The sequence below is a fragment of the Abramis brama genome (assembly GCF_963993115.1).
Source record: "Abramis brama genome assembly, chromosome: 5".
Taxonomy (NCBI): domain Eukaryota; kingdom Metazoa; phylum Chordata; class Actinopteri; order Cypriniformes; family Leuciscidae; genus Abramis; species Abramis brama.
This window is the reverse complement of record NC_139967.1, coordinates 25,012,601-25,032,309: the sequence shown is the minus strand read 5'-3', so window position 1 is coordinate 25,032,309 and position 19,709 is coordinate 25,012,601. Positions and strand designations below refer to the sequence as shown.

Here is a 19,709-nt window from a genome sequence, read left to right as displayed (position 1 = left end):
GATGATGTGTTTAAATTATGTGTCGTCTCGATCTGCCAGGTCTCATGTTCTCTATTGATCGGGTCAGTCTCATCATTGATGATAAACAGTTCAGTGTAGATCTTGTTTAGAGAGACCGTCTGTGGTGCACTTCCCTCCAAAGTCCTCTCAGCGTCACGCAGCATTCTTGATTTCATCTCATTCCTTACATTCGGAAGAATTTCTAAAAATCAGGACAAAGTTGGATAGTCATATTATTAACAGGAGCATCACACTTGAGAATGCACAGTGTTCTACAACAAGAGATCTTACCATGTTCGTTTACCAAGGTAGAGTGAGACACCTGAAAAACAAAACAAAAAATACTCATACATAAATATATATATAACATACATAAATCATTTCTTAACTACGCAACTGTTTCTTAAATTATCAGACACTCACCGCACTGATGCTAACATCACCATATATTGTCTTTTCTACCATGATTGGAGCAAATATTGACCCACCATTCTTCTGGTCAATTGTGAAGTTAAGCTGATTAGGGATCTGAATTAATGGCTGTTTCGAACGATGTAGTATTATTATGCTGTTGATTTGTCATGTTTCCAGAATGTGCACCATCTGTTAAAAAAATTAACAATTAAATACACAACCAAAACCATGTAAACATTATAGTAAAGTTTATTGAAGATTGAGAAACATATTGAACTACTAACAAAGTAAATTATAAATCTTTTCCTACGTTTGATATTCTTTTTTCTGATTTTTTTCACTATGGACTTGATCCTTTTTAATGCTGTTTTCTCTCCATATTTATTCTGTAGTTCCTCTACTGTGTCTTCCAACCTCCCTGTTGTTCTTCTCCAGCTGTGTTAACCAAAGACAAACAGTTAGAAGAATAAAATGTATGTACAATAGCAAAAATAAAGTTGGTCATTAGTTGTTAGGGTTAGATACACCTGCAGACGCATTCATACACCTGTTCACCTGTTTTCACTTAGCATACACCAGAGTTCAAACATTCACTTTTTCAAAGGCCGAATGATTACGTGGTCAAAATTTCTCTTTTTAACATAAGAGTTAAAACATGTACACGAGTCACGACGCATTGCATTATGCACCTGACCTGCCGGCTGATGAAGTATTTATTACATCAAGAAAACATGAATACAACACACTGCACTTGGATGAATACATTTATTAGATTTATTTATAATATTACCAGTTCCATATGATCTTTATTAAAAAATAAGACAATAAATTATTTTATTTTTTAAATTTGACTGCATTCTTGAATCTTGTCCATTTCTAAATGTTTACTTTTTGATTTATGAATTATAACAGACTGATGGGAAAAAACATTATTTTGCTGTTACTTTTTTAAAATTTGTTTTATAATTCAACAATTTCTTTCTTTTTGTTATTTTTTTATTAGTTGTAATTTTATATAAACATTTAACTTTTAAAATAAAGGTTTTACAACAATCTATCACCATCTTCTGTTATATTTGGGCTCCATGCTCATCTATTTACAGTATATATGATATTGGTGAAGGGGGGGCCCACATGAATATTTTTTTCAGGGGCCTGAATTCTCTAGCTACGGCCCTGTTCACAGGAGCCGCTGAGAGCGAGTTCCCTTTCGAAAGCTACAATCGATGCTGCGCTGCTCAGCGCATTGGGAACATATTTTATCGTGACCAGCTGTGAATATTGTGTATAACACGTCAATGAAATTGACCCGGAGGTAGTATAGCCTCGGTCGGTGACGTCATAGGCGCGCCCCCGCGACACGAGGCTATAAGTAGATGAGCCACAGGTGCATCGTCAGGTCTTTTGTCTTCAGACCATTACTGTGCATGTGTGAACGTCAAAACTCTCTCTCTACCTTTTATCTGCTACAGATCTTTGCTAGGAGTTAGTTTATTCAGGCAGTGTGCAGAAAATTTCTCATTTCTCAAGCCTTTTTCTCTCTCGCACATCAAAGAGTTTAAAAAGTAAAAAAGAGGAGAAATGAGCCAGCAAAACAATAAGTGTTGTGTTCCTCCATGCTCCCATTACATGTCAGAACTGGATACACACACTTACTGCTTGCTTTGTTTGGGAAAGAACATGCTGCCCTTGCATTTGAGCATGGTGATTGCGAGCACTGTGGAATGTTTACAGTTAAAGTGCTTTGCGTTCGCTTTGCTTATTTCAAGGGGTAGCACCCATAATGATTGTGGGGCTCGCGTGCGATCTGGCTGAGAAGCGAGAGACGGTGGTTCCCTATCGCTCGCGCTCTCTCCAGATCGCGATGTCCTTTTGCCTGACTACCGAAGCGTGCCTCGGCGCTTCTTCGGCTCGGGCAGAGGACATTGAATCTCGTGGGTTTGTCGCCTCCGAGCGTTTCTCCCGTGATGATAAAAGGAGATCGCTCGTGGCGATCGTTCGTGCAGTGACCAGATTGATCTGATCACAACAAAAAGAGTCACATAAAACACAGTCTATAAATAAATAAAGATTGTAAATATTTATGTCTTGTGTCCTCGACATCGAGCCATTCTACTATCGCGGGTGCGAGGGCACGCGATTATATGATATTGCGTCAGTTTGGAGAGACGCTCGCGGGCTATCTCTCCCCTGGGATCATATTATCAGATGCGTTTTCAGCGGTTAGGCTGGTACTGCGTTGTACACTATGGCCGTGTAAAAGGCATACCAGGTTGATCTTATGAAAGATTTAAACACAGCCTCTCATCCAGACCGTGTTTGCTTGTCTGATTGGGATGTGTTTATTGCTGAGGAACTGATATTTATATTTATATATATATATAATATTTATATAATATAATTATATATATATGTATGTATTATATATAATATAATATTGTCTGGCTGTTTTCCGGACATATTTAATTCTGAGGAATTAAAGCTGCCTCTGAACACATCTCTCGTTATGTTAAAACGTTTGAGAGGTTCTCAAGGTGGTGACTTGTGTGATGGTCGGATTACAGCTAGACTGCCCTCCTTGAGGATCTCCATGACGTTAACTCGGTTATGGGAAAACCTTATTCTTCGTGCATCTTTGTGCCCTTGACGTATTAAGACTATCATGGGTGCAGGGGTGTGTGGTTATACGATGATGGGCCAGTCTGAAGAGACATTTTCTTCTCTTCTTTTTGCTCATCATCATTTTAGGAGGGTTCAAAAGCAGAGTGTAACGAGTTGCGCTCCCCCTCGTGAAAACTGGGGACCGGCTCGTTGTACTCAGCAGCTGCATAATAGACCTAAGACAAAATCCTGAGGGTTGTTTTGTCCCAGGTCTGTGGGGGTGTGCCCCTACGGGACATGTAAATCAAACAGCTCCTACCTGACACCCTCACGAAACCACTGTACTTCCTCGCCACCTCTGGTGATTCGGGGAGCAGCGGTTTCCAGCGAAATGTTAGATGTTCTGTTGCTTTTCTGCTGTCATCCAGGACACGGAACATCTAACATCCCCTCAAAAGGAAGTGTTAAGTTGATACCACTCTCAGAGAGTCTGGCAGCGTGGAAACTTCTGCCAGGTTTTTCTATTTGGGTATTAAGTACAGTACAAATAGGATAGAATCTAATTTATTAATCGTCCTCCGCGTTTCAACGGCGTGGTATTCACTTCCGTGAGACCGGAACTGGCGCATGTACTGTCACAAGAGCTACAATCTCTGCTGAGAAAAGAGGCCATAGAACATGTTCCTCTTCCAGAGAGAGAGTCAGGCTATTACAGCAGATACTTCCTGGTCCCCAAAAAGGATGGGGGGTTGCGTCCAATCTTCGATCTTCAAGGCTTAAACCGTACAGTTAAAGCACTCAAGTTCAAGATGTTAACGGTAAAGACGATCGTGTCGTAAATTCAACATCACGTTTGATTTGTCATGATCGATCTGAAGGATGTATATTTTCATATAGAATATTGCCACAACACAGGAGGTTCCCAAGTTTGCTTTTGGGGGCAAAGCTTACCAATATTGGGTCCTTCCATTCGACCTAGCCATGTTATCTCTAGGGGGCTGAGGTCAACGCCAAGGGCGTTCTCTCTCCCACCCTGAGGGTAACATGTTTGGGGTTAAATGAGACTCTGTCACCATCGGGCATAATTGTCTCCCGCTCGTGTCAGGACCAATTTTAACATCCTAAGCAACATCTAGCTAGGTCAGGACATTACATGGGTCTCATGGCAGCTGCGTCCACAATGATTCCTCTGGGCCTTTTAAAACGGCATGAGACCATTTTAGTTGTGGCTCAAAACGGGGGATTTCAACTACAATCCCCAAGGGCAAATAAAGGCAAGAACACTCGCTGAGTGCTTCGTGTCCTTTCTAAAATCCATGTTTATGGTGAGTCACGCGCTGAACGCTTCGTGCACTTTCTAAAATCCATGTTTATGGTAAGGGTTACGCGCTGCGGCTTCGTTCCCTTTCTATGTGGTTCAGACCCCGGTTCTTTGCTTTGGGTCCCACTTTAGGTGTGTCTTGCTGTCGCAGAATGCTAACGGCAGACGCCTCCCTGATGGGCTGGGGTGCGGTCTTAAGTGGTCGTCCAGCTCAAGGGGAATGAGGGGCATCAACTGCTTCAAGCTGATGACTGTATTTTTGGCCCTGAAATACTCTCTCCCTCAGTTGAGAGACTGTCATGTCCTAGAGCGGCACAGCGGCAGTCTCTCACATAATCACCAGGGAAGTTTGTGCTCATGCAATCTGAACAGATTAGCGGGGCACATCTTTCTCTGGGCCCAGGAAAAGTTCCTGTCACTCAGGGCAGTGTACATCTCAGGGCACCTGAATGTGGGAGTGGATTTACTGTCCAGACAGAAACTACTGAGAGGGGAATGGAAACTCCACCCAGAAGTAGTCAAACAGATTTGGATACGAAGCGGAGGTGGACCTCTTCGCCTCTTATCAGAAAGCGCGATGTTCCCTCTACTTATCTCTGAATCACCCAGCACCTGGGTCTGGATGCGATGGCGCACACATGGCCTAGAATGTGCATGTATGCGTTTTCCTTCAGTTTTTCTGCTCCCAGGAGTTCTAGCCAGAGTTTGGTTCTCCGAGATAATATCTCTCCTCAACGGCTCGCCTTGGACGATTCCGGAGAGGAGGGACCTTCTGTCTCAGACGGAGGGCACGATATTCCATCCCAGGCCCAACCTCTGGAACCTTCATGTTTGGCCCCTGATGGGTACCAACTGAGGGGCACTGGGCTTTTCGCCTGTTGTTGTTGAGACCATTCTCAGTGCTAGTGCTTCCTTCACTAAAAAGAGTTATGTCAACAAATGGAGTGTCTTTGAAAGGTGGTGTGTCATAATGCAGATCCGGTCAACTGCCAGATTGCTTCAGTTCTGGAATTCCTGCAGGAAATATTATCATCAGGCACATGCCCCGCCACTCTCAAGGTTTATGTGGCCGCTCTTTCGGCTTGCCATGCCTTGGTTGACGGGGTGCCACTCGGGAGACATCCTCTGTTCGTTCAGGTCATTCATGGCGACTGAGGCCTCTCATAAAACCAAGATCCCATCATGGGACTTAGCTTTAGTCCTAGAGGGTCTGGTTGAGACTCCTTTTGAACCTCTAGAATCAGCATCTGATAAACTTCTGACTCTAAGATGGTTTTTCTTATGGCAATAACTTCTTTGAAAAGAATTGGAGATATGCAGGCTCTGTCGATTTCACCACCCTGCTTAGACTTTGCCCCAGGAATGGTGAAAGTGATTTTGCATCCTCATCCTGATTACCTGTCTAAGGTGCCTTTTTCGGCTATACATCCTGTCACGCTTGAGGCCTTCTGCTCTCCGCCGTTCACGATGCCGGAACAGGAGAGATCTCATAGACTATGTCCAGTCCGTGCTCTTCAGGCCTACGTCCACCGCACTAGCTAGTGGCGTAAGTCAGAGCGACTTTTCGTCTGTTATGGGGGCCGCAACCGATGGCTGCCACCACTAAGCAACCATGTCACATTGGGTCAGGGATGCTATTGCTCTTGCCTATGAGGCGCGCGGCCAAGCTTCGCCAACGGGTTTAAGGGCTCACTCCACCAGAGGGGTCGCCTCCTCTGCTGCCTTGGCAAGAGGTGCCCCTTGCAGTTTATTTGTGATGCGGCAGGCTGGTCCTCTCCGCACACATTCATAAGATTTTATAGTTTGGATGTTCATGTCACTCCGGGCTCTCATGTCCTTGAGTCGACATCACAAGCTAATGTCTAGGCCTTCTTGCGTTCTTGTGAAACACACCTGCACAACCGTGGGGGTCCAGACATTTTCAAGCACGGCGGCGTGGGTATTCTCGTTCCCAATGCGCTGAGCAGCGCAGCATCGATTGTAGCTTTCGAAAGGGAACGTCTCCGGTTACTTAACTGTAACCTTGTTCCCTGAGAAAGCGGAACGAGATGCTGCGCTACTTTGCCGTGCTGAAGATGTCCCAGGACTGCTCTTCAGACAAAATATCCTGACGATGCACCTGTGGTTCATCTACTTATAGCCTCGTGTCGCGGGGGCGCGCCGATGACGTCACCGACCGAGGCTATACTACCTCCGGGTCAATTTCATTGACGTGTTATACACAATATTCACAGCTGGTCACGATAAAATATGTTCCCAATGCGCTGAGCAGCGCAGCATCTCGTTCCGCTTTCTCAGGGAACAAGGTTACAGTTAAGTAACCGGAGACGTTCCAGCTGATAACGGTCATAAAGTGTGAGATAAGGTGCAAGTAGCTAAACTAAACATTTCATATTTGACAGCTGTTTTGAGAAATGTTAAACAACAACAAAAATAATCAGGCAAACTAATCAACTTTTCTCTAATTTCACCATTTTGAACTTAAAATAGGCCTATATAATACATGTGATTTAATGTGAGAGGAGAAGAAACAAATAACAGCCATTTTCATCATATTAGGCATAAGATTAATAATGAATGTGTACATATTGTGAATTAATTTAATAAACATATTTACCTAACATCCATAGCCTTCAGTAAATTAAGGCTAGACAAGAACAACAAAGTTCCTTTTTAACTCTGCCCCCTGCTCTAGTTAGAACTTTGGAGCGCTTAAAATTGTGGGGTTCAAAAATAAGTGTCATTTGGAACTCTTTTATAGTTATTTTTATCAAAAAATATGTTGATAATGATTAAAAAAACGTTAGTGCCCTTCGAAGGCACCATTTTAGATAGTTTGGCATGCATGGGATTGTGTGTCCATATACAGTGAGAGAGAGCGTCTGGTGCTCAGAAATACATTCTACAATGATATAAAATATATCTTCATTAAATGCTGATTTTGTCTATTCTACTAATGTCTATTCTTTCATCCACACATAAATCGTAAGCGCATAATATCACCTGCTCAAGTACTTCTTGATGAGTTTCTTCTGTATTAAACATTGAATCTTCTCAGTCAGATCGTCGCAAGATCTCAGGAATCCTCTCACACTGCTCGTGTTCATGCGCTCCATCGCTGCACTTGTGTGTGTGTGTGTGTGTGTGTGTGTGTGTGTGTGTGACTCGAACGATTCAAACTTCCATAAAGCTAGGGTTGCCAGGTCCCAGAAATATTTCCAGCCCAATGACAACTCAAAACCCGCCCAAATGGAATAAAAACTAGCCCAATTTTCCCATGTCCAATCAGATTAGACAACGGCTGGATTATTAACTTCCGTCTTCAGCATCTGATGATTCCCGATATTATAGTTACTTTATTCCTTTATGACTCTGTTTTTCGGTTCAGCATTTAATATCAAATTAGAGGTTATGGTTTTATTGTTTTACACTTTTCAAGCGATTTCTGTTTGCTGTAAACAAGTGACTTTTTATTTTAATTTTTAGACTTGATAGAGTATTTTATATTTTGGAGGCTTTTTTGTTAAAGACCCTATCCTTAAAGGTATGCTGTGTAGGAATTTCTCCCATCTAGCGGTGAAATTCTATTTTGCATTTAAACGAATAGTGCTCTCTAGCGCCTTGCTTTTTCAAATGCGTGTTGCAACTGCGGTAGCCGTTATGCGTCAAGAATCTATGACAACATGTCTTCCAATAGCACTTCATCGAGTTTACCTGTACATGTTTTACTGTTATGCTGCCTATATAATGATTTACACAAACAAGCAATGAAAAAAAGCTTGTCATTTAGACCGTAACTTTGACTTACCTGTCGTGAAGAAAGCAGGCACCTTCAGCGTCCTTTTCAAAGTCTTTCTCCTTCATTAGCTCTTTCCACCTGGGAAAAGCTATCCCGATATTTATTTACATCCCGATAAAATAAATTTTTGCTTTTTGGCGATGAGGATTCCTTCTCCTGCATAACTATATCCAACATTATATTGTCCCGTGCAGTGCAGCCTTTTCAAATTTGCCGGGGAGTATCAACGCCTCCCATATGGTCTAGCGGTTAGGATTCCTGGTTTTCACCTGGTATGGGAAGACAATTTTTTTATATTGCCAACAAAATTCAAGTTATTCAAGTTCATCAATAATCATTTTTAGTTATTCATAGTCTTAGAGGCTTACACGAACTGCAGAAACAAGCAGAAGATATGTAAAAACTCATAAATGCTGATTCAGTACTGAATCATTTTCACAAATACAATTATATTGAATTCAGAAAATTTCACTATGGAATATTTACTTTATCATAAGTTCAATTTAGTATGTCATCATTTAAACTTTTCATCTCATAATTATGACGCATAGTCATCATTTTAATTTAAACTTTTTAAGTCATAATTTTGACTTTTTTACATAATTATTACTTAATTCAGAATTACAATTTTTGTCAATTACGCCTTTTTAATGTAATACATAAAACGATTTTAAGTCATAATTTGGTAACACTATTTTGATGGTTCTTTTGAACGAGCTGTTGACTATAGTGTTGCACCTGCATCTCCACTTACTCGCTTGTGAGAGTCAGAGTGTGTAAAGTAAACTCTCATTAGTGTTAGTAGAGTATTAATGGACTGGTAGGGTTATGGTTAGAATAAGTTGAGATATAGTTGAGTTACTTATAATCAGTAGAATACCTGTTGGGGAGCATCACAATAAAGAGTTAGCAGATATTAAGCACAGTCTATTTTTCAGTTGTTTAAATGACAAAATACCATTTCTTCAACCGAGTGAATCTAGGCCTTCAGAAGTCATAACTTCAGGGGTCAACGGTTTAGGTCAGTTGGCGAAAACCCTACATGTGTAAGGTAGTTTTCCAGATTTTCCCCCATAATCAAATACTGTATTACACTTTTCAAAGGATAATCTAGCTTTAAAGTTAGAATAAAAAGTTAAAAAACAAACATATCTTCATACCTGTTGTGTTCTGACACAAGGTTATTTTTGTTTTATAAATGTATTTTGCTTATTTCTACAAATATCAACCTGATAAATATGGATTACCCAATACGTCTGACACAACATTTTTAAGAAAAAAACAGTGCTTTAAAATACAACTAAACCATGATAACAGATGATTTTTTTGACAGTCCTACATAAATGCATGTTGATTGCTGAGTTTCAGGCATAGTGCAATGTTTGAGAAATCTAATATCGGTGTAATCTTTGCGAGGTCTCACTCACAACGCACAACTTTGTGTTGGGTGATCCAGGCATACCTTTACTAAAATAAAAATATTATGGAAGTCATTTACTCAAAACTGTAATTATACCATATTTTATTTATTAATATTATGGCTTCATGTTGATTTAAAGTTTTTGTTTGTTTGTTATTAACTAATACCTTTATCTTTTAACTAACATCCAGCACAAAATTAAAGAGATGTATGAGCTAAGGATGTCCTCTGACCCCAAATAAATTGATAGTGGAATGTTCACAATCTACAATATACAGGTAGATATTCTCCTACTTAGTATGTGTAAATAGTTGTGCTTAAATCTTTGGGTGTATTTTTACACACCATAGTGATGCAAAGTTCCACATCCTATGGACTAACTTTCAAACATAATCTTATTCTTTATCTTTAAGATTCTAAAGACCAAATCACTAAGAAAAGAAGATTGAAAAGAGCCGTTTCCAAATGATGGTTTTATTACTCCACTAGATTTAGTCATCTTGTTCAGACGACACTGTTTCACATTTTGTATGTCGGACTGTATGTGTTTTAGGTGAAGACGTTTCTTTGAGAGCGGTCAACAATCATTGTTTAAAGAAATAAATGACCATTAAGAATTTAAGTGATAGTCTTTCTGTTTGACTACATTTAGTGCAACTTTCCCTCTATCTACGAATCACACAAAGTGCATGCTGTTTTACACTTAAACTATTACAACAGAATCACATCCGACTATTGCACCGAGAGATGCATATTCATTAAAGCTTGAGGCTGTTAAACAAAGTTCCACACTTTGGTAAAACCTGCTGATAAAATTGCATAAAAGTAAATTCTAGAGGTCCACTGGGTTAAAAGTAAATGAGCGATTTAAAACAAATACAGAAAAGCCACTATAGTGATCAGTTTTAGCTTTTGAATGTCTGTAATTGATCTTGTTTTTGTACAGTTTGCAAAAAGTCTCAGAGCGTGGTCAAACATATAGGAATGTATGAAAAACATGAACAAATATTGCATAAAGAGAATTAAATGACGATCCTTCTACATGAGAGTGTTTAAGACTAAACAAATCATATTTATTTTAGAACATCTTTCTGCTATGTCTACGAAACATCGACGTGAAAGATGAGTATTACACTTCAAACTCGTCTAACTATTACACTTATTTTGTTATAATTACACAGTTATTTTGTGTGTGTCACTAAACAACAGTTAAGCTAATGAATCACAGTTGATACGTGAAAGGAGGGTTGATTCATTTTTTTATTCTGTACCCACCAATACTTTGACACCCGAGTTTTAGGCCCGATCCAGAAAACAGACGTTGTGTTTTATGTCATAATAATTGTTCTTCTTTTTATGATCTTCTTTTTATTCGGCATAATGCCAAAATGTTTTAACATATCGTAAATTTCAATGGTTAGATAAATCATCTAACTATTATATGTGAAACAAGCTCAGTCGCATTAGAGTTGGATTCTTGTTTATATTGAACATTGTTATTGAAGCGCATGTTTAACAGCGCTATTATTCTCGGCCTCATCAAAGTTTTCACCGGACCATACCGACTCTGAAACAAGACCAAATATTAGCGCGTAACATTTGTTTGCATTTCTTCTGAAACAACCTGTTTTGATATTGTTTAACATCACTAGCATAACACTTATCGTATTGCCGGGTGTGATTGTAATGTTTTGTATGGCGTTTTCTTTACACTTTCCCCCGGATATCTGTTTCCTACAGTTACTGTAGCTGTAATGTTAGTGAACTCTAGGTCTTCTCTTTGTTCATATACGACAGTAATCACATGAATTGGCTTGATTTGATAAAATTATGGTTTAAACCATCATCTTCACGTGAGACATTTACATTATATTATTATTATACCGTCCTAGTTTTTAAATAGCGCTAAAATGTAGATTTTATATTTTAACCCTTTATGTGGATATAGAATACCACACAAGGTTCTCTGTTCTCTGGTTCTATGTTTTTAAAAATACCGCGAAACAAAGACAAGGACCCTCAAAATCTGTGCATACAACAAAACACATGTAGGTGTACGAAGATTTATCAGAAAATTACTTTTGTTTGAAGAAAAACTTCAATCAGCTGGTGCTTGATAACTATTGAAGTTATTAAACACGGTAATGATGTGTTTAATGTGATATTGATTTTAACTCAATGCGCTAAAGGTCTATGAACTTTAACATCTTAATAGTTAACTTAAAGCATGCACAAAATTAAATACATCCTAACTACTTTCTAAATGTTTGTTACAGAACTTATGGCGAACAATTCACCCATACATATGTTTAATCAGATTTTGTAACTGGATTGAGTAAAAATAATAAACTTCTCTCTGGTGGCATATGCATAACTTCTCCATGACGCTACTTCTGTTGCATCGTGACTATAATTTACATAGTTATTTATGGCTTTCCTGATGACGACACCCTATTCAACCCCTCCAGTGGGGCGAGGGTGCGGACCCCAATCGCTGTCCTGATAAATATTTCAGGACATCGTACGCTCTAACTCTACTCTAGCTCTACTAGCCGCGGACTGCTGTGCTACTGCATCATCTCATTGATCAAAAGTTGAAGGACTGTCAAAGCCCACTTCAATATTTGCCTGAACCTGATGCAGACTACGCTCCTGACCCAAAAACACAAACTTCCACGCATTAACGCACAAACCCTGGACGACTGTACCGCAAGGACTCGCTCAGGAGATTCCAGGAACGAATAGCATCTTTCATCATCGAATAGTGGACTATTCGAAAAGTTGAAAAAATGGCGACGCAAAACCTGATGGAGAACAAGTATCATCCGGCGTGTGAGTGCGCCACGGGCAAAGAGTGTCCTTTAAGAGCTACGCTAGACTCTATGTTTAAAGATCATTTTAGAGGCTAGATGGTTGGCTTGATGCACAGGATCATCGATGCTGCGTGTGGTATGAAAAACGATTGTGCGCAGGATACCAAACGTGTGACAAATCTCAAAAATGAAATGGATGTTGTAAGAGGCCTGACAAAGTCATGGACTGATGTAACACCCATGTTTTTTAACGACAAAGAGCCGAACGGCGTAATCCTCAGAAAAGTTCTGGATGTGTTGCGTGCATGTTCTGACGAATTCGAAATCACAGAGATACTCGCTATTTGTACTTTTGTAACGGATCTCTGTGTGTCACTGCTGTCAAAAAATGCAAAAACTGACGTTGGTGAATTAGTTGAAAGTCTGGTCAACTACATCCTAGAGCAAGACATGATAGCCTGCAGAGATTTTATATTCTGGTTAGACCATCTGTAAATGTCATTATTGTTTTACTTTATGTACGTAATGCCGATCTATCATTTTCTTCACTACTTCAATGTATGAAAGTATAATGTTGAAATAAAAATTTCTGAATGAAAAAATGTCTGAGCTCATAAAAATAGTATTATAATAGTATACATAATAATATTTAGAATAATAATATTTAGAATAATTAAAAATACTACATGATTTAAAAGATTAAATATTTAAAGGGACACTCCACCCATTTGCATTAAGCTTTGCATTGTTAGAAACCCAGTCATACTATTGAATGGTCGTGCAACACTCTCTCATTTTCCCCTGAGACGGGAGAAATCCGTTATTTACCTCTTACACTTCCTCCTACAATGACGCAAAAATCGTCATTTTGCATCATTGTAGGAGGAAGTGTAAGAGGGGGGGATTTCTGTTGAGACTACAGACACTCGTTCCTCATCTTTCCCAGGGGGCGGGAACCGCTCACGCTAGACCTATTACAGATCAGTGGGTGGGACTTTACTCTCTGAAACTGAAAGCAATATCCTCCATCTTGTTTGAAGCTAAGCTAACAGGCGCTGTGGAGACAGATGTAAAGTTATGACAATAGCGGAAGAGAGTGCTCAATATGATATAGAAGAAGAGGATTTCGGAAGTCTGATGCTTGAATCAGGTGTTTGTGGCTACCTTTACAAGCCGCATTATAGTGATAGAGTCCGTCTGCGGCAAAGAATTTCAACGATGACAATTTCTCCTGGACGAAATCTCTGAATCAGACGAGGACACGGACGCTTGTGTTGTGAACTATCCTACTTTCGCACCGCATATGTTCTGACTGAACATCCAGGTACCATGCAATAATTCACCTTTTCGAAAGAAATACAAACGAGGAGTAATGCACTAATGAGTTCGCCAACTAACTAGACATTTTGTGTGAAATGAATTTCAAGCTCTGGTGGTAGCTAGCCTTGTAGACGGAAGAGTGATTTCGCTTTCTGGATTAGTGGGAGTGGCTTGCGGAGCTGTGCAATGTGGTGCATTGTGGGAGTTGTTGTCTTTCACACAAATGCGTCCTGAAGTTATTTTTTGTCTTTCCTCGGTCACGAAGGCACCAAATTCAAAATTTATTTTACATTTCGACTACATATATGACCCACTTTAAATAAAAAACAATGTTCAAATGGGTGGAATGACCCTTTAAATATTTAAATATTTTATTTCTGCATTTAAATGACTGTATTCCCGAGGTGGCAACCATTTCCAAGATGTGAATACCTGAAATTGTGTGGTGATTTTTAAAAATTTTAAATTGTGGTGTTGAACAAAATTTGATTTTGTTCTTAGCATCGTTTCCTGCATCATAGAGGGTATTTAATAAGTTTAATAAGATTATGTGTTCTGTCATGGACGACTAGACACTAGTCATGGGATGTCCAGCAGAGAGAAGGGCTTGAGTGGACACGCCCTGTGGTCACATTTTTACCCGCCACCGCAAACCTCCTGTCGTCCTCTCACTCTGCCTTTTCCCCCACTTCGCATCGTAGCCATCTTACAGCTTTCCAACCCTGCGACAGCCGTAACATCAACCACCACGGCATCCATTTCAGGCCAAACGGAGGAGCGGGTGGGTTACTTAAACACGGTATTCAGCAACCTGGCCCTCTCCAGTCCTATTTCCTCCCGTGGAGTTGAGGATTTGTCTCACCAGCGACCTCCGACTTGTCACAATCCTGGCATGCGTCGGGAACTGGAACGCCTAGACACCTTTCAGAATTGGACTCTTGCTACAGTAACTCCAGCTGAGCTTGCCAAAAGTGGTTTCTACTACCTTGGCCAGGGCGACAGAGTGGCTTGCTTCAGTTGTGGAGGCCAGCTTAGCAACTGGGAACCGGGAGATCGTGTAGTATCAGAGCACCAGAGGCATTACCCCAACTGCCGCTTCGATCGAGGTGACCGTGCAGATAATGTACCTTTATCTGGTGGCGGCCTTTCCAATGTATCTAACTCGGCAAAGCAACAGTGTGAAGAAAGGTTGCTCACATTTGTCAACTGGCCCTCAAGAATAACTGTTCGACCAGACCAATTGGCTAAGGCTGGTTTTTACTATGTTGGTCGTAATGATGACGTGAAGTGCTTTTGTTGTGATGGTGGACTCAGATGTTGGGAGTCTGGTGATGATCCATGGGTAGAACATGCTAAGTGGTTTCCAAGATGTGAATACCTGTTGCAAGAAAAGGGCCAAGAGTTTGTTTATCAGATTCAAGCAAGATTTCCAAGACTATTTGAACAGCTATTGACTAATGGAGACAGCGACTCAAGAGAATTTGTTGATCCAGCTGTTGTACACCTGGGTCCTGGAGAAGACTGTTCAGAAGATGCAGTGATGATGAACAATCCTGTGGTGAAGCAAACCGTTGAAAGCAAAATTCTCGCAAGTGGAGAAAATTACAAAACTGTTCAAGAGTTGGTGTCTGATTTACTAAGTGCAGAAGATGAGAAGAGAGAGGAGGAGCGAGAAAGTAAGTTTCTTACTTTTCTTAAGAAACATCATCTTGCCATGTCACAGCAACTAAAAAGTGTGCAGAGCTTAATGGACCATCTTCTAGAGGAGAACGTCATCTCACAGAAAGAGTATGGCATTATTTGTAACTGCACTACAGTCAAGCAGCAGACAGGGCAGCTCATTGAGTTAGTCCTGTCGAAAGGAAATGCAGCAGCAGAGGTCTTCCGCAACTGGATTAAGAAGAATGATGTCTGCCTGCTGAGAAAACTGATGGCCCAGACAAATGAAGCTGTATCACCGAGTCAAGATCTTTCAGACTTGCCTATGGAGGAACAGTTAAGAAGACTTCAAGAGGAGCGCACATGCAAAGTTTGCATGGATAAGGAAGTGAACATTGTCTTCATCCCCTGTGGTCACCTAGTTGTGTGCAAAGAATGTGCATCTTCTCTGCGCAAGTGCCCCATATGTAGAGGCTTGGTCAAAGGCGCTGTCCGTACTTTCCTATCATAAAGTGAAGATATTCATCATCCAAGTAACAAACAGTTTTTGGATTTGCAAATTTAAATTTAACTTGATGAATAAAAACAATGATACAACTTAGTCTAAATAAGAGCAACACGGACTCCTCGCATTTCTTAAAAACAACGCAGCAACAAAACATTGTGACAAACTTTGACAACATGTTTCATTAGTGGACAAAAATTCTGTTTGAAATATTTTTGTATAAATAAGATCAAAGACGACTAAGTACAGTTTTTCAACCATCTAAAGTTTTTGAACAGACATTATTTAGTAACAATTATAATTTAGGTTACCGTTAAGCAAAATCATTTATATCTTACATAAGTCTTCTAAGAAGATATGATTTTAATAAAACTTTTATTGACATATATAAATATCTAATTTAAACTTTTAAGGTTATGCTTTTAAATGAATTTAGTATAAAACTATGGATGTACTCTGGAACGCGGACTAGATTTACTGTGACATTATCTTCCGAGGCTCATCTGGTCTGTCGTCCTCTCGTCTCTGTGAGGGTCTGGAACATTTATTTCACACTGTAGTTTATCTCTGAAGGATCTGGGGCTGTTTTGTTTATGGCAACTTAAACTATTTGCTTTTTGGATTGTTTTTTATCGTTGCATAAAGAACTACTTCATCTCTCTGGAAATGTAAGGTGTTTTTATTTATATATTTATTTATCTAAAACTTTGTTTACATTTCATTTCATTTTTGAAAATGTACAAATGTAGTTTTCTGTGATGGTCGTGTTTAGGTGTACGGGATAGAATATGCAGTTACGATACAAAAATCATTATGGCTATGGAAAGCCATAAAAATTTAAACCCTGCATGGACAAAAAAATTATGATTGAATCTTTTCATATAAATGAGATATAAGACGACTACGTTTTTCAACCATTGAAAGTTTTTGAACAGACATTGTCTCACATTATAGCAATTATACCTTAGGTTCAATTTAAACAAAATCATTACAGTAATCTTCTAAAAGGTAAATAGAAGATATGAATGTATTCAAACTTTTAAGATTTTTTCAAGAAAGAAAGTTAAGAACTTTAAACTTCAAACTAAAACAATCTTTCATTTTTAAAAGATCATATTTAAAATTACGATTATGCTTTGAAATAAATTCAGAAAGATCAGCGTGTTTAGGTGTAAGGGATAGAATATGCAGTTACGGTACAAAAATCATTATGGCTATGGAAAGCCATAAAAATTGAAACTCCACATGGACAAAAAATTATGATTGAATCTTTTCATATAAATGAGATTTAAGACGACTAAGTACAGTTTTTCAACCATCTAAAGTTTTTGAACAGACATTGTTTAATAACAATTATACCTTAGGTTCAATTTAAACAAAATCATTACAGTAATCTTCTCAAAGATAAATAGAAGCTATGAATGTATTTAAACTTTAAAGAAAGTTAAGAACTTTAAACTTCAGACTAAAACAATCTTTCATTTTAAAAGATCATATTTAAACTTTTATGATTATGCTTTGAAATAAATTTAGTATGAACAAAACTTGGGCTCTGGAAAGGCGTTAGCAGACTAACATTTCAGTTACAGGTTACAGGTTCACAGTTTCTAAATGTTTTCATTGTTGCTCTCTCTCTGAAGATAGGCCTATGTGGTCATTTTCTCACAGATACAACTTAAGGAATTATTGAACATTTTCACAGGTGTGAGATGACTTGTGACGCTTAAAATTTCAAATTATTTTACATACCTATGATAAATAAAAAGTGAAGTTTTTCCACAGACCATCGTTGTAGAATATATATATATTTTTTAAATTTAAAACATCTTTTATTTTTAAAAGATATCATTTAAACCTTTAAGATTATACTTTGAAATAAATTCAGCACCTGATATCTTGATCACTGAAGTCAGAGACCGACAGACGGTGCTGTGAGAGAGAACCACTCTGTGATTTTATATTATATTATATACTTTTAAAGAATAGAATGTTTTTCAACTTTTGTTAAATAAGCAGGATATTTATTTTATAAGCATTTCATTTATATACTCTTAAAGAACTGAATGGTTTTTCAACCTTTGTGTAAAATATACATCACTTTTATAAAATCTCTTTTTCTCACTTTCACTGATCTCTGGAATACGATGTGCTCTGGCTTTTACTTTGAGAAGCATTCTAATCTGTGAGTTAGAGCCCCGCAGGTCAAACGCTGGTGTAAAGAGAGGCCAGAGGGCCCCTGATTTCTAAACATATAAGATGATTTTTTATTTTCGTGAACCCGTTTCATACATTGCATTGTTTCATAAGCTGTATGTTTTTTTCTTCCACTCTCTAAACATTTAACTGATTGCAATTTTTTTGTGACCATTTTATTTAAACTGAAATGGTTGGCTCAGTGGATAGTTCTACATTTATTTCAACTTTTTGTGTGAGGTTTTAGTAAGATCTTTTTTTTATAATTATTTATATTATTTTAAAGGATAGAATGTTTTGTATGACATTGTTTAATCACAGTGTCTGAACAGCACGTTTCAGATGTCAGAGCTCAAAAGTGTTGCAGGGGGAATCCCGTGACACACACACACACACACACAGAGAGAGACACGAGCGCGCTCCTATGTTTTGAGACGGTGCTTTGAGAGACTCATTGCAATTTTTTGTGACTCTCATTTTATTTAAACTTTTGGTGTGAGGTTTTAGTAAGATCTTTATTTTATATTATTTATTGTATAATAATTTATATTGTTTTAAAAGAACTGAATGGCTTTTCAACATTTGTGTGAGATAAACTTCCACAGTTTTTTCCTTATCAGTTTTCACAGTACAGCCCGGATACGCTCAGGAATATGTAGGGAGGAGGATCCTGTGATACCAACTTCCAAAACACACACTAACTGTCATGTTCAAAAGGCTTCAAAAGGCATCAAAACCCGAAACTAGCTGTTGTGACATAATTATTATAACTGTGTCTTCAAAAACACACACACACACTAACTGTCATGTTCAAAAGGCTTCAATAGGCTTCAAACAATCAGACTTTCTGTCAGATACCATGACATAATTATTTAATCACAGTGTCTTCAAAACCTTCTGTCAATATCAAAAGACATCAAACTAGCTGTCATAGCCATGATGTAATTATTAAAACACTTTCTGTCAATATCAAAAGGCATCAAAAGACTTCAAAACCCAAAACTAGCTGTCAACCTGTCAATCAAAAATCAAAACTAGCTGTCAAAAAGACTTCAAAACCCCTTTGATCTCTTTGATCTCATCTGATCTTCTTTGATCCCTTTGATCCTATGCCAAAAGGGGCGGGTACCTGTCACCGGAAGGGGCGTGGCACCTGCCAATCAATCATTTTTTGACAGGAGGTCCCTGGTATCAACTACTGCCACGGCCTACCTGAGCATTGTTTCTGACCATGTCCATCCCTTTATGACCACCATGTACCCATTCTCTGATGGCTACTTCCAGCAGGATAATGCACCATGTCACAAAGCTCGAATCATTTCAAATTGGTTTCTTGAACATGACAATGAGGGCCCGTCCACACGGAGACGCGTTTCGCTGTATACGTATACATTTTTTATCGTATTGGCGTTTCGTCCACACGGATCCGGCGTTTTGGGAGACTGAAACCGCTATTTTTTGAAACCGGGTCCCAAAGTGGATAAATCTGAAAACGACACCCTTGCGGTTTCGTGTGTACAGCCAATCCGTATATTTTGTGAAACGATGATGTCATCACATCACGTGTCGTCTGTGTCACGTGTAACAGCAACAAAAATAATGGCGGACTTACATGATTGTGTTCAAGCTACTAAGCCTACTAACTTTATTACAGCAAAATATAT

The 19,709-nt window shown here is 38.9% G+C and overlaps 1 long non-coding RNA gene and 1 pseudogene across 2 annotated transcripts; one reads left to right on the top strand and one right to left on the bottom strand.

Moving 5' to 3' along the window:
• LOC311082946 lies at positions 1-543 on the bottom strand. The gene is made up of 3 exons (XR_014606178.1): positions 424-543; positions 292-322; positions 1-202 (listed from the first exon to the last, which is right to left on the bottom strand). It is a non-coding gene; the product is annotated as an uncharacterized lncRNA (long non-coding RNA).
• Positions 544-12,464: 11,921 nt separating this feature from the next.
• On the top strand, positions 12,465-15,858 carry LOC311083766 (putative inhibitor of apoptosis; annotated as a pseudogene). The gene is made up of 2 exons: positions 12,465-12,599; positions 14,268-15,858. The product of its transcript is annotated as a putative inhibitor of apoptosis (transcript).
• Positions 15,859-19,709: the final 3,851 nt, after the last annotated feature.